This window comes from Fukomys damarensis, unplaced genomic scaffold, assembly GCF_012274545.1.
Source record: "Fukomys damarensis isolate Sample0158 unplaced genomic scaffold, DMR_v1.0_HiC HiC_scaffold_35, whole genome shotgun sequence".
Classification (NCBI taxonomy): domain Eukaryota; kingdom Metazoa; phylum Chordata; class Mammalia; order Rodentia; family Bathyergidae; genus Fukomys; species Fukomys damarensis.
The window spans coordinates 25,621,588-25,640,831 of record NW_022900947.1 but is presented as its reverse complement, the minus strand read 5'-3'; positions in this window follow the sequence as shown (position 1 = coordinate 25,640,831).

The window sequence follows — 19,244 nt, the reverse complement described above, 5'->3', positions numbered from 1 at the left end:
AAATATTCCTCTAAAAAAGTAAAAACAAAGAGCCTAAGCAGAAACACCGTAAAAATTTTTGTTTTATTCATCCACTCTTGCCCTCTTCTATGCACTTATCCTCACGTTGTCTTATATTCTTTCTTATGTATCAGTGTTTCTACTAATTTCTTGTCATCTTTTCTACATATTGGCTAATTGGCTTTCTGAAACTGACACGTCACTCAATTTTATGGATAGATACAGATTTAGATATCAACCAAGTATATCTTGATTTAAAGACATTGATAGGAACTCGGGTTGATCCTCTATCTTGGCTATTATAAATTATGTCACTTCAATCATGAATATGCAAATATATTTATATTATACTTACTTCAATTCTTCAGGTATATATTGAGATGATATAATTTGTGGTTGTATATTTATTATTTGAGGCAACTCCACACTGATATCCATAGAATCTATACTAATTTACAGTCCCACTAAACATTATATGGGTTCTTTTTCAAACATTCTTTCCATAATTTATTCTCTATTCTTGCTGATGGCACTAATGACTGGAATGAGATAGAATGTCAATGTAATTTTGATCACAGTTCCCTGATGGATAAAGATGTTAAACACTTTTAGGATGATCATATATCATTTGTCAGCTTCTACATCTCTTTGATTCTGCTTCCCAGAAAATCCTCACTTGTATGCACATAGGCTTTGGAATCCTACCTCACCTGGGTTATACACGGCACTGGCCTGCAGTAGGTTCTAAATGTCACTGAATAAAACTGTATGCCAAAATCATGAGTAACCAAAAACTATATAGGTAATATATGTTTCAAGGAATTAATAAACTTTATATTTAGGATAATTGTAACCACAACAAAACTGAACAAAAAATACCCTCTGTCCCCACTGACACAAAATATCTCCATCATCAACATCCCAAGCACAAACATCCCACACCAGACTGCTGTATTGGTTACAACTGATGGGCTTCTATTACTGTATCATTATTGCCCACAGCCTGTAATTCTCAGTGGGATTTACTCCAGGTGTTGTGCCCTCTATGGATTTGACAAGTGTATAATGATATGTATCAAGTAGTGTAGTGCTACAAAGAATAATTTTAGTCTCTAAAAATTTCTGTGCTCTGCCTATCCATGTGTCCTGCTTTCCAATTGTGGAGACAATAAATTATCTTACTGCCCCCATAATTTTCCTTTATTTTCAATGGTTATATAACCATTATTACAGCCTTTTTTTGTATGTGTCCTTTCACTTGGTTACATGTATCTTCATTTACTCTATGTCTTATAACTTGATAGTTCATTTATTTTCAGTGCCAAATAATATTCCATATATATATATACATATATATATATGTATATATATATATACATATATATATATATAAAATACTTCAGTTTATTTAAATATTTACTACTGAACAATTGCTTGACTACTTCCAGGTTTTGACAACAGTGAGACATGTTGCTATAAACATTCAAATAAAAGTTTTTGGGTGAACATATGTTTTCAATTCATTTGAATAAATATGAAGGAGTACAGTTTTTAGATTACATGATAAGAGCATGTTTCTATATGGTACTGTTAAACTGTCTTTAAAAGTGGGTGCACTTTTTTTTTTTCTGTATTCTCCAGCTATGGATGAGAGTTCCTGTTTTTCCACATACTCATCAACATGTGTTGCTAGTGTTTTCAACTGAATGTTAAAAATCATATAGAATGGAAATTATATTTTGCTGATGATTTCCTTCTAGATATCTTCTTTGCTGTGTAGTCTGTGTTTGTTTCTCATTTTTATATCATACTGTTTTCTTGTTGCTAAATTTAAGAGTTTTTTTATATTGTGTAAAAAATGTTAACCAATTGTCTTATAATTTTTTCATGTCTGTTACTTCCTCATTTTCCCCAAAATAATAGTTTTTAATTTATAAACTAATATTATTTTAATATTTGATATAATTATAACAATACTGTCATGAAGCTATTAAATGCTTCATATATTTTACCATATATATGACTTTTAAAAATTAAAAATAAGTGAAAAAGCAAACAGCTATACTTATTCTTCTAAAGCACAAAGAATTACAAAAAGAACAAAGAACAAAATCAAAGCTTAAACATAAATCACCAAAACATCTGCCTTTAACTGGGCAAAGTTTCAATCAGGAAATTATCTTAGTACTTCATAAATATACTAATTTAGGAGTGAGATGAATGTATATCCAAAAACAAAATAATGCATCATTTTACTGAGAGTGTGTACATAGCTTCACAGAGCAGATGTTTTGGTTTTGTCAAACTGTAGTTGACAAATTTGCTAGCAGTGGGTGTGGAAAATTAGTTTTCATTTTTAGAAGTTATTTGATACCATTTAGAGACCTTTGCTATTTATCATGCTGATTAAAAGCTGTCATTTGCAGCATTTATAGCCTTCAAGTACATGTCAAAACTGTTTCTATCCAATTCAAATGGACATCTGAGAGCCATATCAAACCAAACCAGGGTATATATCTTTTATTTTCATGAGCAACATATCGAAACTGTGAGGTAAGTTACTTTCTAATATTGTACTGAGAATTTCACTGATTAAATCTTGAAAAATTCTTATCTAGACTGCAAAAAGTCTTTGGAACCAATGATAAATATGAGTAGCTAAGAAATACTGTCCTGGAGTGTCATCATATAACAGCTTCAATTTCCATAAAAGCAATAATTTCTCAAATCTATTTATACTGTGGGAAAAAAAATCTTCACATTAGAAAGTAAACAGGATCACTCACTGAAATTTGTGAATTGTTAGGCGAGTTTTCAAAAGGATTTCTCACATTCTGCCAGAGCTTTCTTGTATAGATTCTTGGAAAATTCATGGAACTCAATTATATGATTTACCATGAAGTGACCCACAAGTGAATATGTTGGATAAAAACTTTAGAACTTAGTGAACATTTTAAATTTCTATTTAAATTAATGGAATGACTCATCTTGAAGAAGCTTTTATTAACTTTTTTGATAAATGTTTTAAGTATAATAATGTCTCACTAGTTTTTTATAAGTTTGAACTTAGTCACTCTGCATTGTTTATTAATATAATTTCAAATTGCAATATATTTATGTTAATTTTCTCATGGCGTTGCATTCCACTTGTTCAACTTCACTGATACTAAGGAGTAAATATCAACTCTGAGATTGGTAATGATAAATCACCAATTATGGATTCTAACAAACATAGACTTCGATAAATGTTTGGTAAGTGATTTCATTAAGGAAGTGTGTGCTGAATCAATATATGTGTATGTGCATATTTCATAAGTGTTTACTAAAGCAGAATCACAAATATTTAGGATGAACATATACATGATATTTAGGCATTTATAAAAATATTGTTTGGAGAAATGAATCTATGTAATGGATGAAAAGGCAAGGCTGGAAGTATTGGAGAAAGTTCCCAGGATAAGTTATCTTGTAGAAGCTCCCAAAGTATTATTTTTTTTAACTTCTTGATTATTTAAAGTGTCCACTTTATTTTCAATTTAATCTTGCTTTGATGGTTACCTTTTAGTATTACATTCAATGTGAATCTTAAAATTTCCCTAATGGTACTTAACTAAATGTTTAAATGTGATCAAATTAATTTGAAATACATCTTTCTTAAAATCTCATAAAAAATGGTAGTGTTCATTTGTATTCTTGACCTCTCAGTGTCCTTCATCATGGAAAATTATTTTTTAATTCATGTGATGAGAAAGTGAATAATATGGACTTTGTGTGAAATGATATTCAAAGTAGATATTACATCACTTACAAATATTTGGAAATATTTTATTCATATATAGAAATATAATAGATATGAGTATTATAAGAATATATTAACATCAAATCAGGAAATAATTTAAAGACATTGTAATGAAAAATATGAATTTCTTTAAATTGCCACTGACATTTACAGATGTATAAATAGTTATGTTTGTACTGTGTTTATATATTACTAGGTGTGTGCATTGTATTTATATATTAATGCTGCAGGTTTTGACAGAAGATTGTAAGGATATTGTTTTTGTTTGGATCGTGAATTTTCAAACTGTGGGAAATTTCATGTGTTTGTACTTCAACTTTAGGTAGACTATAATATAATGAATAGTATATTATTTTTTGCTGTTAACCTTCAGGGAATATTTATGCTTCACACTTCAAAAATACCAACCCATTTCAGAATTTTTTTATTCAGGAAATTTATTGGTACATTTTAGATATCCAATATGATGACATTCACCATTGGGAATTTTTACTTTAACATAATATATCTTGGTAACTATTTTCCCTCATTCCCCTGCTCTCCCTTCTACCCTTCCACCACTGATTATTTGCAAAGACTTTGTTTCCATTTTCTCCTTTTCTCATATTTATTCCTTTTCCTTCTTTTCTTTCCCCTACTCCTCCTCCTTGCCCTTCCCATTTGGAACTTTTCTTTCTATTTCATATTATCTATTATGAATTTTTATCCTTATTTACACTTTCAGTTTCTCACACTGGAGAAACAATTCAGGATTTACATAAAATTTAAATAGGATGTGTGCCCTATTTATTTAAGAGTATGGCCTCAATATGCATCCATTTTGTTATAAATGTCTCTAAATTCTCATTCTTTATGGCTGAGTACTATTCCATTTTATAAAAAATACACATCTTCTTATAAAGTCTCCAGTTGATGAGCAATTGGGTTGTTTCCAAGTTTTAGCTATTACAAATGATGAATCTATAAACATGGGTAAATATAAAACATTGTGGTACAATGCTTTTAATTCTTTCGGGAAGATATCTACTAGGGAAATCGCTGGGTCAATAGGACTTCTAGTCCTAGTTTTTGGGGTATCTCCATACTGAATTACACAGTCAGGACCCTGTCTACATTTCCACCAACAGTGGGGAAGTGTTTCTTCCCCCCGCAAACCCCTCAAGCATTTGTTATTGGTTGATTTCTTGAAAAAAGTCATTCTTTCAGGGGTGAGGTAAAATCTGAGTGTGGTTTTCATTTGCATTTCTCAACCAGTGATGCTGAACATTTTTTCTGCTGTCTCTAACAGCAATATGCTTTGTTTAGTTCAAAATTAACAGACACCAGAGGCATTGACCATGAAGTGGAAAATCTGGCCTCATCCCTAATCTTGAGCAACCACTTCTTCTTCACTAGAATAGATAGCTAGAGGAATCTTAAGGTAAACTCCCTAACTACAAGGTATTGTTATGTCTGGGTTAAAGTTAACTGTCTTGTTACTGTAATTTGTACATGGGTAATGTGAGCTGAGGAAATGAAATATAACCACCTGAATGAGATAATAGCTGTAAACCCTATAAGAGAGGAAGCTGCAACCCAAAAGGTTGTCAATCTCTGGCACTACTTAACTTGAATGTGATTTATCCTTTCTTGGAAAAATTAAACTTTTTTTTTTTTTTACTCCCATTCAACTCATCTCTATGTGTGTATCACTTGCTAATTCCTTCTGCAACAGATAGAAGATCCTTGTGTGGGAAACAGCTGATAAAATATTTTCCCACATTGTGGACTGTCTCTTCACTCTGCTGGTGGTTTCTCTTGCTGAATGGAAGCTTTTTAATAAGATGAGATTCCAATCGTTAATTCTTTGTGCTAGTTCATATAGGACTGAGTTTTTGTACATGAAGACTTTTCTACACCAATGTCTTCAAAAGTTCTACCTAAACTCTCTTCCAGCCTGTTTATTGTTTCTGGTTTAATCTTTGACTCATTTTTATTTAACTTTAATGCATGGTGAGAGATATAGATTTAGATTTAATCTTTGGCAAGTTGAAACCCATTTTTTCCACTATCATTTATTGAAGAGGCTATCTTTCCTTCAGTGAGGGTGCTTGCCTCCTTTGTCAAAGATAAAGTGGTTGAATATGGCTGGAATTGTTTCTGCATCTTCTAGTCTGTTCCACTGATCCTTGTTTCTTTGCCAGTGCCATGCTGTTTTTATCATAGTAGCTTTGCACTACTGCTTCAAGTTGGGGATTTTGATACCCCCTAACTTATCTTTGTTGCCTGGAAATGTTTTTGCTATTCTAAGTATTTTCTTGTTACAAATTAATGTTTGAATTATTTTTTCAAGGTGTGAGTATGCTGCTGGAATTTCAATTTGTATTGCATTGAATCTGTATAGCAGTTTTGGATATATGGCCATTTTCAGTATATTGGTTATTTCTACCAATGAGCAAGGAATGTTTTTACGTTTTCTGATATCTGCTTCAATCTTTTTTTTCAGAGTGCTATAGGTTTCAAATTGAGATCATTTATTTCTTTCATTGATTCCTAGTTATTTCATTTTTGGACACTATTGTGAAAGGAGTTGTTTCTCCAGTGACTCTGCTGTTCATATACGGGAATTGATTTTGTGTGTTGACTTTGTATCCAGCTGATCTACTGAATTTGGTTATTAAGACTAGAAAACTTTTAGTGCAGTTCTTGGGGTCTCTATATAAAATAGAGACAATTTAACTTTTTCACTTCTTATCTTTATTATTATTTATTTCTTTCACTTGTGTAATTGTTATGGCTAATGTTCCCAAAACTATGTTGAACAGGAGTAGTGACTGTAGACATCCTTGTCTTGTTCCTGATTTTAGTATGAAGGATTTTAGTTTTTTACTTTTTAGCATGATGTTGGTTGTTGTTTTTTCATAGAATGATTTCTTCAGTTTGAGATAAGACCATCTATTCCAATTTCCCATAAGGGTTTCATCCTGGATGGGTGCTGGACTTTGTAGAAAGCCTTTTCTGCCTCTATTGAGATGATGATATGATTTTTGTCCTTGGCTCTGTTAATATAGTATATTACATTTATTGATTTGCATATGCTGAACCAGCCTGATATCCCTGGGATGAATCCCATTTGGTAAGGTTGTTTGGTCATCTTGATGATCTTCTGCATTCTGTTTGGTAATACCTTATTGAGGATTTTTGCATTTGTGTTCTTTAGGGAGATTGACCTGTAGTTCTTTTTTTCAGTTGGGGCTTTCTCAGCTTTTGGGATCAAGGTGGTGCTTGCTTCTAGAAATGAATTTGGTTTTTTGAGACAGGGTCTATGTAGTTAAGACTGATCTGGAACTCATTATGTAGCCCAGACTGGTCTTGAACACACAGTGATCCTCCTGCCTCAGCCTCCCCAGTGCTGGGATTACAGGCATGCACCATCAGCTCCAGGAATGAATTTGGGAGTATTGCTTCCCTTTCAATTTCATTGAAGAGTTAAAATAGTAGTGGCAATATTTCTTTTCTAAATGTCTTGAAGAATTCAGCAGTAAAGCCATCAGAACATGAGCTTTTCTTCATTGCTACCTTTTTAATTATGTTTTAAACTTTGTTGATTGATATTGAGTTGTTTGGAATTTTTCAGTCTTCTTTCAACTTTGGTAATTCAGATGTATCTAAAAATCTGTCCATTTCTTCTGAGTTTTCAATCTTATTGTATTATATGTTCTCAAAGTAGATATTGATGATCCTTTGGATTTCTGTTGGGTCCTTTTAATTTCACCCTTTTCATTATTTGTTGCAAGGATTTGGGCTTTTTCTTCCCTTTTTTGATAAGTTTGGCTAAGGGATTATTCATTTTGTTTATTCCTTTGGAAAACCAACTTTGCTTCATCGATTTTTTTGTATCTTTCTCTTAGTCTCCATTGCATTGATTTATGCTTTGATCTTTATAACTTCCTCCTTTATATGAGTTTGGAATTGCCCTAGTCTTCATTTTCTATAAGCTTGAGATTAATCATTAGGTAGTTTATTTGAGCTTGCTCTGTTTTCCTAATATGAGGATTCACTACTATGAATACTTCTCATAATACTGCTTTCATTTTGTCCCATAAATTCTAATATATTGTATTGTTACTGGCATTTTATTATAGAATCTGTCTAAATTCTTATTTAATTTCCTCTGTGACCCATTGGTTGTTCAGCAGTGTGTTGTTCAATTTTCATGTGTTTATTAAATTTGTGTGGTTTCTTTTGCTATTGATGTCCAATTTCATCACGCTCTGAACTGATTATTTACAAGAGATAACTTCAATTCCTTTGCATTTACTTAAACATATTCTGTGTGAGTATGTTGTCTATTTTGGAGAATGACACATGCACGGCTTAAAAGAATGTGTGCTCTCATTTTATGAGATGGAACACTGTATAAACATGTATTAGTCCATTTATTCAAAAGTCTGGTTGAGTTCTAGTATTTTACTGTATTGTATTAGTGCTTATTTGATTTTTCATGTCCATTATATAGCACTAGTATTTGCTGCTCATATATGTATGAATGCCATCTTTTCCTCTTGCATTATTCCCTTTACCAGGATATAGTGGCCTTCTTTGTCTCTCTCATTCAGTGCTGGTTTGAAATCCATTTCATTTGCAAAGAGAAAAGCTACTCCTGCTTTGGGGGGGGTTCCTGTCAGATGGAGTATTATTTTCCATCCTGTAACTTTCTGTCTAAGAGTTTCTTTTTTTAAGTGCGTTTCTTGTTGGCAGCATATTGTTGGATCTTGTTTCTTGACCCATTTTCCCAGTATATTTCTTTTGAGTGGTGAATTAAGACCATTCACATTGATGTATAACTAGTATGTATTGAATTGGCCTTGTCATGACTTTTTCCTGTTGTTGAATCCTTTCCATTTACACTTAATTTTTTGTTTTGCCTTATGGATACATTCTCCTGGGCTTCCTGGGATCGTGATCCTCATTGTCTTTTGCTTGGATATTATTTAAAATTTTTGGAGTGCTGGTTTGGTATTCATGAAGTTCCTGAGGTGCTCTTTCTCATGAAAGTATCTTATTTCTCCATCAATTTTGAAAGATACTTTTGCAGGGTACATCAGTCTGGGTTGAAGGTTGTTTTCTTTTGGGGCTTGAAATACTTCATTCCAGGCTCTTCTTGCCTTGAGAATTCTACTGTGCTTCTCATTGGATTTCCTTTTTATGAGATTTATTTTTCTCTAACTGGTTGTAATATTTTGTTTTACTTTTGGGTTTCTGGAATCTTGACTATGATATGCCTAGGTGTAGAATTTTTTCTTGATTAGTTGGAGTCCTATATGCTTCACATCTGTCTGTCAAATTATTTCCCCCTACCTTGGACATTTTCTGCCATTTCTTCTCTAAACAGTTTTTTTTTTTAATTTTATTTTCACTACCTCCTGTTTCATCATGGCCTTTGGTCAATTTTAAGTTATTCTTCTTTGCATCATCTAACAGCTGCTGGATTGATTTATCATGGCTCCTCACTATTTTTAAGAAATCTTTATTTTCCTGGTCTTTCATCACAATCCTGTTTTCTATATCTGATATTCTGTCCTCCCATTGGCTCATTCTACTGTGTAAAATTTCAATGAAGGTTTGAATCTCCTGGATATCTGTCTACAACTGTTATATGAATCCCATTTGTTTCCTATGCTGTGATTCCATCATGTTCCTCTGCTCCTCTATTTTTTAAAATCTGTATCTGCTGTAGAGTTATTAATCATGTCTTTCAGTGTGGACATAATCTCTGTTGTTATCTGAGAAATTGTTTCCAGATCCTCTTTCTTGCCAATTCAGGGAGTGCAGGTGTTTGAGTTTCAGATTGTTACATCTCATTGCCCTTTGGGGTTGGCTTTGGTGATCTGGAAGTCTAGCTTTGAATTTTGTTTTCATGTCTTCTAATTTCAACCTATGGAGTCTACTGCACCTTTATTGAGATATATCTTTGCTCTCCCAATGGCTTCTATTCTCAGCAAGACTCACAGAGACCATCTGTCTTCTGCTTACCACCATGCCAATTCCTGAGTTTAGATGATGTCCTTCAGGATCCCTGCCCTGGGCTATTGTATGAGCAGGATTTTGGCTGGGGCCTAAGCACATTTAGATATGGTATCTATGTGGGCCTTTGTCTGGGGCCTGCATAACTGCACAGCTCTTTTCCAGGTGGACCTGTGGCTTGGCCCAAGCCACTTATGTCTGAGCAGGGCCCTTACTGGGGACTGCACACTTATGCTGCTATTGTCCAGGAGGGCTTCTCCCTGTTTCAAAATTTAAACCACAATCCTCTAAACCACTTTTACTAAAGCAACATTAGTTATTTGTAAAAGAGTGAGTCAAAACAGCTTCACCAAAGAATTACTGGAGTTAGACTGAGCATATGAATTAATGCAAATATCCAAGTGCAACATCAACTAAGCATTGACTGTTAGGGAGAAATTTATATCCTTGAGTGATGCTAAGTCCAGGGATACAATCAAGTCTATAAATATCTTGAAAATAATGCACGTAATCTAACTGAATAGCATATGCTCCTGTGATTTGTTTGTTTTTTCTCCATTTTTGTACTTATTCATTCCCCTGGAAGATAGACAAGGGAATAATCTCATCTGCATCTTCTGTAAAGATAATTTATCTGATTTTCTAATGTCCTTCTAAATAAATGTATTTATTTGCAGATGCTTTGAGTCCTGGTTTGCAAAATCACACACACACACACACACACACACACCTATATATATATATATATATAATTTATTTCAAATACAGACAAATGCAACTATAAGTGCATATTATAAGTACACACAGTACATGGATAGAAACACACATGCATTAGAAGCACACACAGCCACCTATATGGAAATATACGCATGCCTCTTACATCATACACTTGCACATACAAAATTATACTTACATTACAGATACCCAGACATTCAGTAGCCACAATTCTGCACTTCATTTGTCCCATTTCTTCTTCTATTCAAAGGCAGTTTCTCTCTTTAATTTTGTCCTTTATAAAGATATAAGGATTTTGTCCTTTGATTAGAGCTAAAGTTGCAACAACTGCAAAGAAGTACGCAGAAAACAATACCTTTTTAGCATATAAAATTATTTGATATATGAAAGTGAGAAAAGTTATTTATAAGGATAATAATAAAATGAATCCAAAAATGTATCTATGGTACATGATTAATACAGCTACCCAAATTGTAAGTTACAACATGTGTTGATTTGATATTATGATAAGAATGAGTCATTAAGCTGCAAATTTTTCCTTAATATATCCTGGAGGTCTAGACCACCAGCATTATGCTAGCAAAATAAAAATTATTTTTTACTGTTTTCCAGATGGGAAATAAATAATAGATATGTAGATAAATAAATGTTAGATAAATAGAAATATGTATAAATTTCATTGCATGTGAGATTTAATAATAAATTCAACTAAAAATATTAATAGCCAATTTTAAATAGAACATTTTTCTCTCATGCATAAGGTAGGGGACAATCTATTCTAATATTCAAAGTATTTAAGTAGCACAAATAGATCATTATCAAGCTCTTGTGAAAGGGATTAGTTATTCTAGTTAGAGTGACCAAAGACTCTGTTTCAGAGCAGGTATTCTTTGTACATAGACATTAAAAAAGTTAGGAAATAAAGTCTTGATTCAGTAACTGAGTAGTTCAATAGTTTATTGCCTTTATATGATTCTCCAACCAATTCTATGGCTCATGGGGCATATGCCTTTCAATTAAACTAGAGCAGCCTATGTGGCTTTAGGTTAAATTCACAAAAATTTTAAAAAGATGATTTTTAAAATAACTACACCTACCACAACAGGTAGGCTTTTAAATATGTCAGAAATATTAAAATTCTGTTTGAATACAATAAAATTTAGGAATTTCTGATTTTTAGTACTATGCAGGCTTATTGGGATCCTGTAGACTGTACATGATAGGTGGGAGTATTTGTTTTCAAAGCTTCCATCTATTAAGAAGTAAAATATAACATAATGCTTTTCAAAATGTAGAAGTGGAGGTACAAGTATATTAAAATCTTAGGTAGTGCTGGTTTAAGGCCAAAAAAAAGAATATAAGCAAAATAATTTATTGTCCAAGGTACATATAAAGTTATAAATCTATTAAGACATTATTTTCCTAATACAACAATTGGCACAGCATCAGGATTCACTAGTTCTAACTGAAGAGAGTATTTTATTAATTTATCTGGATAGTTTCATATTCCATCATAAAGGAAGAAAAATTGTTCATATTAATTACTGAGATTTAGTCTAGTCCTAATTTCTATAATATTTCATTAAATTTAAAAAGTTTTTTGGGCTGGGGATTTAGCTCAGCGGTTTGGTAGCCTGCCTTGCAAGTGCAAAGACCTGAGTTCAATCCCAGGTACCAAAAAAAAAAAGTTTTTTGGTGATGTTTTCTTAATAATTAAGATAATTTATTATTTGTTATCTACATCACTATTATTACTTGAATTTGGACTATTTAAGATATACTTAGATTTACAACTCTCAAAATTTATGTTTTCTTTTACTCTATTGTCAAATCACTTAGTCTCTGTTACCATCTTTGGAGAACATCTAGTTTATATTTCTACCATTAAACTTATCCACTTACAGGAATCACAAATATATATCATTATATCTTGCCAACAGCACTATAAGATGTAGTGAACTCTTTATGCTCAGTGCATTTTGATTAAACAAATCCTCAATATATAGGACTAATAATTTGTTCTATGTACTACCATAAAACCATTCATTTTTGCATTTCAATACCAGTATTTTTATTATTCATAAAATATAATTTAGTTATTTATTTTTAATATATCTTTGATATTTAAAAATACATTATTAATTTTAAAATAGAATGCAAGAATGTGTAATCAAGAAGTTATTTAAATTATTCATGCCTCTGTTTTCTACTATATAAAGTTATACTTATAACTAGATAGATAGATAGATAGATAATTAAAACTAAACTCTCCGCCTACTAATATTTATACAAACATATTAGGTGATGAATGTTCAAATGACTTCTTAACACACTCAAATAAAGTCTCTACAGTACTTGTCCCTTTTCTGGAACAAAATACTTGAACACATGAAGTCAAAGGAGGAAAGATTTATTTACCTTACAGTGTGTTGAAGTTGCAGTTCATAGTTGGCTGGGTCCACTGGCAGGAGGCATGGTTTTGCAGAGGTGAACCTGTTCATGGAAGATAGAGGCCAGTAAGGCAAGCAACAAGCCACAGATTACTTTCATCCCTTATATCTTTTTCAGGCTACATGCTTTGAGGGAGGATAAAACTCACAATCATCTAGGGCACCCTTAACCCTCCTCAGAATTATGTCAGACCAATCAGGGAGCTAATTTACTAGTCACCCCCCTTTAAACCCAGCATCACACACTAAATCCTGCAACCTCCGAAAAGCCTCACCTATGGCCAAATGAGGCTTTAGGGGGACATCTAGATACAAGCCATGACATAAGGACATTCTGACCCAAGCCCTAGCATCAACAGTGTTGAATATTTCTAAAACCAATAACAGGTCATAAGTGGTATATTAGATGTATGTTGAGAATTTTCTGAAAATATCTAAGGAAAATATGTTGGGTCAATGCATCTTTAGAAACTTTCCTCTGGTGAGAGAAATGGTGATAGGTCTCTGTACAGAGAATATGGAAAAATAATTTTAATAGAGCAGGAAAAAAATAATGACAGTCAAGAATAGGATGAGAGGAAGAAGAGTACCAAGATTGGAAAATTAGTAAAACCAGGACTCCATTTCTTTCAGAAAATTAATAATGAGAGTGAGATGCGAAGCGCAGCAAGCTGTGAGCTTTCAGTATAAAGTCAGTGTACTAAAATTAATTGCTTCTATGATTAAGAATACACATCAGGACAAACCCAAAATAAAACAAACCAGATTTGTTTCAACTTTACTTACATAGAAGCATACAATTACTATGATTGTACCTTTGATATCCTTGTAATTTACTATTTCATCAGTGTGAAAACAGAAACACACACACACACACTCACACATATATATATATATGAACTATGTAAAAATTAATGTAAAATACTAAGCTTATTTGAATTTGTTTTAATATGCATTTAATAGTAACACATGATTTTAGTTTCATGAATAATAAAATATCAGTAAATGAAGCTTCCATTTAGTTTTTAAAGCTCCAACTTGAACATTCCATTTCATTTCATTTAACTGTGATTTATTCAACAGAGAATTATTAACTGCATTCTACTATGAGGAGCACTAAACATATTTGTTGATAAAGATAGATCTTATCCTGGCTCATATAAACTTTCAAATCTAGTAAAAAGTTGTAAAGGTTGAAATAGTACCATACCAAAAATAACTAATTAGTAATTTACAGCCCTAAACTTCAAACATTATTGAGGCTAATGATCACCATCAGTTGAAATAAAGGGAGACACCATTGAGGTTAACCACTATTATGTTCTGTCATGGCTCGATAAAATAAAAGAGTGACCATGTACAATTTGCACCCCTTGTGACAAAACACCCAATGTGAAACAAATTTGTATGCTACCTGGCATTCCTAAGAACTATACTTAAAGTAATATTTGGAAAAAATCACTGCCATGTATGGCTAAGATTGCTTTACTTTTCAGTTATAACCAAAACTCCCCCAAAAAGCTCCAATATCTAAAAATAGGAAATTGGTCAGTGTGAATAAGTACACAAATTTTTAAATGTTTAATAAAGATCAACTTGCTGTCAATCAACTTCAATTAAAATGAATGTAGAGGACTAACAATCTTTTTTTCAGAAGAAATTTTGTATAATGTAGATCCTTCAAGTGAAAAATGAATAAATTATCGAGGAAGATCAGGCCAATATACAGTGGACTCTCAGATACAATTAGCCTGACATATGAACAACTTGAATTAATGAGGATAATAGAAGATTCATCCATTTCTTGTCCATTGTAAGTCCAAATCAAAACTTTTTTAATGTATCACAAATTACCTATATTACAAAAGAAAATAGAAATTTAAAAATATGTGGTTGAATGTTTTCTGTGTGGATGTCCAACCTGTACTTGGCTGCAGTACACTCTCAAGTTACAATTGTGCTGAAATATGAATGACTTGGGTCAGTTAGGTTCATGGAAGGTTCATTTCCCTCTTGTTATCTATAGTGTGTATCTAGATCCAAGATCCCCCTGGGACTGATAAATGATAATGAATGACAACAAAATAAGATTGAATGTAGAACAGTTTGAGGTTTGTACAGTTATCGAAAACAGCAGTGCCCTTTAGAATAAAGATTCTAGTATATTATTAGAAAGAAATAGAGCAATTCAAGAGACACATAGGAAGGAAAATTGGATTGATAGATATATAAAAAAGATATGAAACAGGAAAAGAAGCAAATTCTAATACTTAAATCACAAGGCATTTTTGCTATTAACTCAAATATTATTATCATAGGTGTATCAGGTTTGGGAAATATTTAACAAACACAGTTTAGGATATTATAGATTTAAGGTGCATTTAGTAGTCATTTGGAAAGTTTAATTGGCAATGAAATATTTGGGTCATTTATTGAGGAGGAAGAATGTTATCTGGAAACTTAGAGGCTTATCTGTGTGAGAGTGGTAACCAAATAATGAGAAGACAGAAAATCGCCAGAAAGGAGTACAGACAATAGAGATTTAGATGAGAAAAATAGACACTTTTAAAACAGGAAGAAATATGTATCTGATGATAACCAATAAAATGAGCCATCATAGAGATTATAGAAAGGTCAGATATAGGCTTGAAATTTATATCTGTTAAGTCAAGAAAGGTAGGGAATAAAATGTAGTCACGACCTTGTTATGGGAGCGTGAATTCCAGCAATAGTGATACAACGCACTCTGCCAGCACCAACGCTGTTTATTACAGCCAGAGGCCGAGGTGGGGCTAGTGCCCAGGAAGTTGCTCAGCAATGGGAAGTGGTTTGATTTCTCCTTCTAAATCATGCTTTCAGCTGGGGAGTGTTCAGGGGAGAGCAAGCAGAATGTTACAGAAGCAGAACCATGTCAGGTGAGTGGGGGGCAGGAGGGGGCACAAGGAAGTTTCACACACTAGGTGAGCTACAAAATATCTTGCAACCTCAGTAAGTTTACTGCCAAGCAGGATGTGGAGGTTTGGGGTGCTTTGTCCAAGCCTAAGCAATTGGTTCCAGCACATGTACAAAATGGCACTGAGGATCAAGATGGGGAGTCGGGTTGGCTATCACAGTCCCAACTCCTCTAAGCATGCTATTAAAGAGTTGACTCCATGAGAGCCACTTAACTGGGTGGAGAGTTATTCAAGAGGTTACAGTAGGAGCTCATATACATCAATCAGAGGCTATGTGCTGTTTTACAAGTTGATTCTTCAATTCAGAAAACAGGGGCCAATCAAGAGCCCAAAATATAGAAGGATGAGGGGACTAGCATGTCTGGGAAGAGGGTAGTTATCCAAGGGATCCAACTGAACAGGCTATTATACCATAATGTTTTACTTTCATTCTCCTTTGGATGTCTATCTCTATTTTCCTTTAGCTTTTGAAGTGTATCATGGATTATATCAGATTTGTTGGCATAGAAACAACATACCTCCCCTAGAGCAGCACATAATTCTCCTTGTGACAAGAGCACTAGATCAAGCCCCCTTTGCTTCTGAAGGACGATATCAGCTAGTGACTCTACTTGGGAGTGAGGAGTCTCAATGGTATGCTACAAGATTCTTACGTCAGTGCCTACCTGTCCTGCTAAAGTCAGGAGTCCAAGTTTTTCTCTAGCTGATGCAGCAGTTCCAAGTACCACTGTGTCAGCTACCCCTAATCCCAACAAAATTGGAATGACTATGTTGGTTGCTCCCTTCTGTCTGTACGGTTATCCTGAGGGTGCTATGGCATCCTATCCCTGCAGTCCCTCATATACATAAGATCTTGGACCAGGATGCCCAAGATGTCAGGTCTAGTATCTCCCTCAGGAATTCTGACACACCTAGTGAGTCAAGGTACAAGCTAGCCAAGTGCCGTTAGGGGCAAAGTAAGCCTTCGAGGTCTCCAGAGTCACTGTTTGGCTACCCAGGGCCTAAAAAGGGGAGTTACTCATAGAAATTGCCTGATAGGTTGCATTTCCATAAATTTCAGCAAATGTCAAGGTGGGCTTTGTAAACTTGTATACTAAAGCACTACTTCAGGTTTTGATTGAGCCTATGGCTCCCATACCTACCTAATAAGGAGGGTTTTCTTTTAGACAGAGCCAACAGTCCTGAGCCAGGTCTGCTTGAGTCAGGTTTAACATAGTGTGGATGGCTCCCGGCATGGATAATAGAAAGAGAAGCAGTATATGTGGGAAGTCTGCTTTATTGGTAGGTGAGAGTGGATGATTCACAGGAAAAACAACAGGATGAAACTCAAGTAGTCCTTTACCTTCATTAAGGGTCCTACTGGCTGTCTCAATGCTCAGCATAGCAACTGGGTTTAAAAGGTAGTGATTTCCCCTGGGTCAAGAACTAGTCCTGTAGGAAGCCAGAAAGCAGAAGCTCCAATTCCATTCCATGGCCCTTTTAAAGTCCAAGGGCCTTTGGATCAGTACTGTGACTAGGGACCCATGCTTCCCAATTATATCATTAGTGACATTTGGTATCCTACTGTATGAGGTAGTCATTACACAGTCCCAGTTAGGGCAGAATAAATCAGTTGGAGACCCAAGACCTTGCTGTCCAAATAGTTTGAAGCCTGGACACACATAAAAATGATGGCTTCCCAGGTTTATGAATTGATAGTAGTAGTTACCCCAATCTCTTCTAATTAATTTACAGAGATCGACCTGGGGGACCTGAGAGGTTGCTGGGGTGGATGGTCCCAAAAGTGACATTACTTATAATTTCTCCTGAGCTAAAGCTAAAGCAGGTGAGGAGAAAGGAGTACAACTCTCTTCATTGCATTCCCCAAATTCAGTCTCATCAGCCAAAAGACAAGGACAAGTGTCACAATCATGATCAAACTAGCGTTAGCTTTAAAGGATCAGGCCCCAGCTCAGCAGACCACTGTTATACTCCCTTCACACATAAATAGTGAACCCACATCGCAATTCCATCAACCTTGAGAGACAAGGGATCATGAGAATGACCATGTAGAGTCCTTTCCAGTCTGGAGTCAGTCATCTCCAAAAGAACTTGATGAAAACAACATCTCTGGGCTGGAACAGGAGGCATGGTGTAGAGCTGGGCAGAAGATGAGTAGATCATACCCGGGAGCAAACAGTTTTCTATATCTATTGGAGAGATGAGATATTTTAACAGGGATTGGTTAGAAAATTATTCTAGTATCTCTCTTTAAACCTTAGGGAGAGGGGAGGGGGTCTTCCAGACATAATTTCAGAATAAGTAAAACCTGCTTTATAAGGGGTGCATCTAACTCTAACGACAGCCAAAGGCAGCAGGCTGACCCACACTTCACCAGTTTCCAACATCAATTTTGTCAGAGTAGACTTTAGGGTCTTATTCATTCATTTATTTTCCCCAAGCTTTGTGGTTGGTAGGCATAGAGGAGTTTCCAATTTATATATGGTGTCCTACCAACTAACTGAGTTACAGAGATTACGGGAGGCGGGGACATTGTTAGATCCAATGGACACCAGTAGTCTGAATCTGGAAATTAATTCCTGAGGAAGTGTCTTTGCCACAACAGTGGCAGTCTTCCACCAAGTAGCATAAACCTCTGTCCATCCTGAGAAGGTATCCATGAAAACCAGGAGATAATGATAGCTACACAATTGTGGCTTGATCTCTGTGAAATCCACTTCCCAATGTTCTCCAGGATTTCTACCACAGAATCTGACCCCAAGGGGTACAGATGGGCCCTGGTGGGGATTTATTTGTACATAGATCAGGCACCTAAGAGAGGCCTGGTGGGCCAGCTCTTTCAGATTTGCAAAGCAGTATCTTGGAGCTAGAAGCTTGGCCATCTTGGAGTCCCCCAGGTGCATGATTCAATGCAGCCGCAGGATGAGCTGTCATCCTACTGTCTGGAGGAGTAGATGTGACCATGTGGACATTTCTACCAGCCTTGGAATCTTCTTTGCTTGCAGATGGCTTGCTTCTTTATCTTTCTCATCATAGTAAATGAGGCTAGTTGGGAGCAAAGGGGAAGGAGGACTTACAGTAGGCAGGATGACTATGGTTTAGCTGGCCTCGGGGTTGTCTCTCTGGCTGGGAGGTCTGCGACAGATTTCCCTTAGCCTTGGGTGTACTGCCCTTTTGCTGGCAATGAACATGAATGACACCCACCTTTGTGGGAAGCCAAATCTCCTCTAGGAGAGACAGTATCTCTTTGTTTTTGACAGTTTCTCCTACAGATATTAGAAGCCCTCTCTCCTTGTAGAT